The sequence below is a fragment of the Bufo bufo genome, chromosome 3 (assembly GCF_905171765.1).
Source record: "Bufo bufo chromosome 3, aBufBuf1.1, whole genome shotgun sequence".
In the NCBI taxonomy this organism is placed as follows: domain Eukaryota; kingdom Metazoa; phylum Chordata; class Amphibia; order Anura; family Bufonidae; genus Bufo; species Bufo bufo.
In genome coordinates, this window is record NC_053391.1 from 369918851 (window position 1) to 369924850 (window position 6000).

Genomic DNA, 6000 nt, shown 5'->3' on the forward strand with positions numbered 1-6000 from the left:
CTGTGACCAGTGAGAAGCAAATCAGCACTGATATCTAGGCCGTGTGTGACGCCTATATTTAATCCAAATTGCAGTTACAGTCAGTTTCTGTATTATACAAACTCTGCTTGCTGTGACCAGTGAGAAGCAAATCAGCACTGATATCTAGGCCGTGTGTGAGGCCTATATTTAATCCAAATTGCAGTTACAGTCAGTTTCTGTATTATACAAACTCTGCTTGCTGTGACCAGTGAGAAGCAAATCAGCACTGATATCTAGGCCATGTGTGAGGCCTATATTTAATCCAAATTGCAGTTACAGTCAGTTTCTGTATTATACAAACTCTGCTTGCTGTGACCAGTGAGAAGCAAATCAGCACTGATATCTAGGCCGTGTGTGACGCCTATATTTAATCCAAATTGCAGTTACAGTCAGTTTCTGTATTATACAAACTCTGCTTGCTGTGACCAGTGAGAAGCAAATCAGCACTGATATTTAGGCCGTGTGTGACGCCTATATTTAATCCAAATTGCAGTTACAGTCAGTTTCTGTATTATACAAACTCTGCTTGCTGTGACCAGTGAGAAGCAAATCAGCACTGATATCTAGGCCGTGTGTGACGCCTATATTTAATCCAAATTGCAGTTACAGTCAGTTTCTGTATTATACAAACTCTGCTTGCTGTGACCAGTGAGAAGCAAATCAGCACTGATATCTAGGCCGTGTGTGACGCCTATATTAATCCAAATTGCAGTTACAGTCAGTTTCTGTATTATACAAACTCTGCTTGCTGTGACCAGTGAGAAGCAAATCAGCACTGATATCTAGGCCGTGTGTGAGGCCTATATTTAATCCAAATTGCAGTTACAGTCAGTTTCTGTATTATACAAACTCTGCTTGCTGTGACCAGTGAGAAGCAAATCAGCACTGATATCTAGGCCGTGTGTGACGCCTATATTTAATCCAAATTGCAGTTACAGTCAGTTTCTGTATTATACAAACTCTGCTTGCTGTGACCAGTGAGAAGCAAATCATCACTGATATCTAGGCCGTGTGTGACGCCTATATTTAATCCAAATTGCAGTTACAGTCAGTTTCTGTATTATACAAACTCTGCTTGCTGTGACCAGTGAGAAGGAAATCAGCACTGATATCTAGGCCGTGTGTGACGCCTATATTTAATCCAAATTGCAGTTACAGTCAGTTTCTGTATTATACAAACTCTGCTTGCTGTGACCAGTGAGAAGCAAATCAGCACTGATATCTAGGCCGTGTGTGACGCCTATATTTAATCCAAATTGCAGTTACAGTCAGTTTCTGTATTATACAAACTCTGCTTGCTGTGACCAGTGAGAAGCAAATCAGCACTGATATCTAGGCCGTGTGTGAGGCCTATATTTAATCCAAATTGCAGTTACAGTCAGTTTCTGTATTATACAAACTCTGCTTGCTGTGACCAGTGAGAAGCAAATCAGCACTGATATCTAGGCCGTGTGTGACGGCCTATATTTAATCCAAATTGCAGTTACAGTCAGTTTCTGTATTATACAAACTCTGCTTGCTGTGACCAGTGAGAAGCAAATCAGCACTGATATCTAGGCCGTGTGTGACGCCTATATTTAATCCAAATTGCAGTTACAGTCAGTTTCTGTATTATACAAACTCTGCTTGCTGTGACCAGTGAGAAGCAAATCAGCACTGATATCTAGGCCGTGTGTGACGCCTATATTTAATCCAAATTGCAGTTACAGTCAGTTTCTGTATTATACAAACTCTGCTTGCTGTGACCAGTGAGAAGCAAATCAGCACTGATATCTAGGCCGTGTGTGACGCCTATATTTAATCCAAATTGCAGTTACAGTCAGTTTCTGTATTATACAAACTCTGCTTGCTGTGACCAGTGAGAAGCAAATCAGCACTGATATCTAGGCCGTGTGTGACGCCTATATTTAATCCAAATTGCAGTTACAGTCAGTTTCTGTATTATACAAACTCTGCTTGCTGTGACCAGTGAGAAGCAAATCAGCACTGATATCTAGGCCGTGTGTGAGGCCTATATTTAATCCAAATTGCAGTTACAGTCAGTTTCTGTATTATACAAACTCTGCTTGCTGTGACCAGTGAGAAGCAAATCAGCACTGATATCTAGGCCGTGTGTGAGGCCTATATTTAATCCAAATTGCAGTTACAGTCAGTTTCTGTATTATACAAACTCTGCTTGCTGTGACCAGTGAGAAGCAAATCAGCACTGATATCTAGGCCGTGTGTGACGCCTATATTTAATCCAAATTGCAGTTACAGTCAGTTTCTGTATTATACAAACTCTGCTTGCTGTGACCAGTGAGAAGCAAATCAGCACTGATATCTAGGCCGTGTGTGACGCCTATATTTAATCCAAATTGCAGTTACAGTCAGTTTCTGTATTATACAAACTCTGCTTGCTGTGACCAGTGAGAAGCAAATCAGCACTGATATCTAGGCCGTGTGTGAGGCCTATATTTAATCCAAATTGCAGTTACAGTCAGTTTCTGTATTATACAAACTCTGCTTGCTGTGACCAGTGAGAAGCAAATCAGCACTGATATCTAGGCCGTGTGTGAGGCCTATATTTAATCCAAATTGCAGTTACAGTCAGTTTCTGTATTATACAAACTCTGCTTGCTGTGACCAGTGAGAAGCAAATCAGCACTGATATCTAGGCCGTGTGTGACGCCTATATTTAATCCAAATTGCAGTTACAGTCAGTTTCTGTATTATACAAACTCTGCTTGCTGTGACCAGTGAGAAGCAAATCAGCACTGATATCTAGGCCGTGTGTGACGCCTATATTTAATCCAAATTGCAGTTACAGTCAGTTTCTGTATTAAACAAACTCTGCTTGCTGTGACCAGTGAGAAGCAAATCTACACTGATATCTAGGCCGTGTGTGAGGCCTATATTTAATCCAAATTGCAGTTACAGTCAGTTTCTGTATTATACAAACTCTGCTTGCTGTGACCAGTGAGAAGCAAATCAGCACTGATATCTAGGCCGTGTGTGACGCCTATATTAAATCCAAATTGCAGTTACAGTCAGTTTCTGTATTATACAAACTCTGCTTGCTGTGACCAGTGAGAAGCAAATCTACACTGATATCTAGGCCGTGTGTGACGCCTATATTTAATCCAAATTGCAGTTACAGTCAGTTTCTGTATTATACAAACTCTGCTTGCTGTGACCAGTGAGAAGCAAATCAGCACTGATATCTAGGCCGTGTGTGAGGCCTATATTTAATCCAAATTGCAGTTACAGTCAGTTTCTGTATTATACAAACTCTGCTTGCTGTGACCAGTGAGAAGCAAATCAGCACTGATATCTAGGCCGTGTGTGAGGCCTATATTTAATCCAAATTGCAGTTACAGTCAGTTTCTGTATTATACAAACTCTGCTTGCTGTGACCAGTGAGAAGCAAATCAGCACTGATATCTAGGCCGTGTGTGAGGCCTATATTTAATCCAAATTGCAGTTACAGTCAGTTTCTGTATTATACAAACTCTGCTTGCTGTGACCAGTGAGAAGCAAATTAGCACTGATATCTAGGCCATGTGTGAGGCCTATATTTAATCCAAATAGCAGTTACAGTCAGTTTCTGTATTATACAAACTCTGCTTGCTGTGACCAGTGAGAAGCAAATCAGCACTGATATCTAGGCTGTGTGTGTCGCCTATATTTAATCCAAATTGCAATTACAGTCAGTTTCTGTATTATACAAACTCTGCTTGCTGTGACCAGTGAGAAGAAAATCAGCACTGATATCTAGGCCGTGTGTGACGCCTATATTTAATCCAAATTGCAGTTACAGTCAGTTTCTGTATTGTTCAAACTCTGCTTGCTGTGACCAGTGAGAAGAAAATCTACATTTATTTCTAGACAGTGTGTGAGGCCTATATTTAATCCAAATTGCAGTTACAGTCAGTTTCTGTATTAAACAAACTCTGCTTGCTGTGACCAGTGAGAAGAAAATCAGCACTGATATCTAGGCCGTGTGTGACGCCTATATTTAATCCAAATTGCAGTTGCAGTCAGTTTCTGTATTATACAAACTCTGCTTGCTGTGACCAGTGAGAAGCAAATCAGCACTGATATCTAGGCCGTGTGTGACGCCTATATTTAATCCAAATAGCAGTTACAGTCAGTTTCTGTATTATACAAACTCTGCTTGCTGTGACCAGTGAGAAGCAAATCATCACTGATATCTAGGCCGTGTGTGAGGCCTATATTTAATCCAAATTGCAGTTACAGTCAGTTTCTGTATTATACAAACTCTGCTTGCTGTGACCAGTGAGAAGCAAATCAGCACTGATATCTAGGCCGTGTGTGACGCCTATATTTAATCCAAATTGCAGTTACAGTCAGTTTCTGTATTATACAAACTCTGCTTGCTGTGACCAGTGAGAAGCAAATCAGCACTGATATCTAGGCTGTGTGTGACGCCTATATTTAATCCAAATTGCAGTTACAGTCAGTTTCTGTATTATACAAACTCTGCTTGCTGTGACCAGTGAGAAGCAAATCAGCACTGATATCTAGGCCGTGTGTGACGCCTATATTTAATCCAAATTGCAGTTACAGTCAGTTTCTGTATTATACAAACTCTGCTTGCTGTGACCAGTGAGAAGCAAATCTACACTGATATCTAGGACAGTGTGTGAGGCCTATATTTAATCCAAATTGCAGTTACAGTCAGTTTCTGTATTATACAAACTCTGCTTGCTGTGACCAGTGAGAAGCAAATCAGCACTGATATCTAGGCCGTGTGTGAGGCCTATATTTAATCCAAATTGCAGTTACAGTCAGTTTCTGTATTATACAAACTCTGCTTGCTGTGACCAGTGAGAAGCAAATCAGCACTGATATCTAGGCCGTGTGTGAGGCCTATATTTAATCCAAATTGCAGTTACAGTCAGTTTCTGTATTATACAAACTCTGCTTGCTGTGACCAGTGAGAAGCAAATCAGCACTGATATCTAGGCCGTGTGTGACGCCTATATTTAATACAAATTGCAGTAACAGTCAGTTTCTGTATTGTTCAAACTCTGCTTGCTGTGACCAGTGAGATGCAAATCAGCACTGATATCTAGGCCGTGTGTGAGGCCTATATTTAATCCAAATTGCAGTTACAGTCAGTTTCTGTATTATACAAACTCTGCTTGCTGTGACCAGTGAGAAGCAAATCAGCACTGATATCTAGGCCGTGTGTGACGCCTATATTTAATCCAAATTGCAGTTGCAGTCAGTTTCTGTATTGTTCAAACTCTGCTTGCTGTGACTAGTGAGAAGCAAATCTTCACTGATATCTAGGCCGTGTGTGACGCCTATATTTAATCCAAATTGCAGTTACAGTCAGTTTCTGTATTATACAAACTCTGCTTGCTGTGACCAGTGAGAAGCAAATCAGCACTGATATCTAGGCTGTGTGTGACGCCTATATTTAATCCAAATTGCAATTACAGTCAGTTTCTGTATTATACAAACTGTGCTTGCTGTGACCAGTGAGAAGCAAATCAGCACTGATATTTAGGCCGTGTGTGAGGCCTATATTTAATCCAAATTGCAGTTACAGTCAGTTTCTGTATTAAACAAACTCTGCTTGCTGTGACCAGTGAGAAGCAAATCTACACTGATATCTAGGCCGTGTGTGAGGCCTATATTTAATCCAAATTGCAGTTGCAGTCAGTTTCTGTATTATACAAACTCTGCTTGCTGTGACCAGTGAGAAGCAAATCAGCACTGATATCTAGGCCGTGTGTGACGCCTATATTAAATCCAAATAGCAGTTACAGTCAGTTTCTGTATTATACAAACTCTGCTTGCTGTGACCAGTGAGAAGCAAATCTACACTGATATCTAGGCCGTGTGTGAGGCCTATATTTAATCCAAATTGCAGTTACAGTCAGTTTCTGTATTATACAAACGCTGCTTGCTGTGACCAGTGAGAAGCAAATCAGCACTGATATCTAGGCCATGTGTGAGGCCTATATT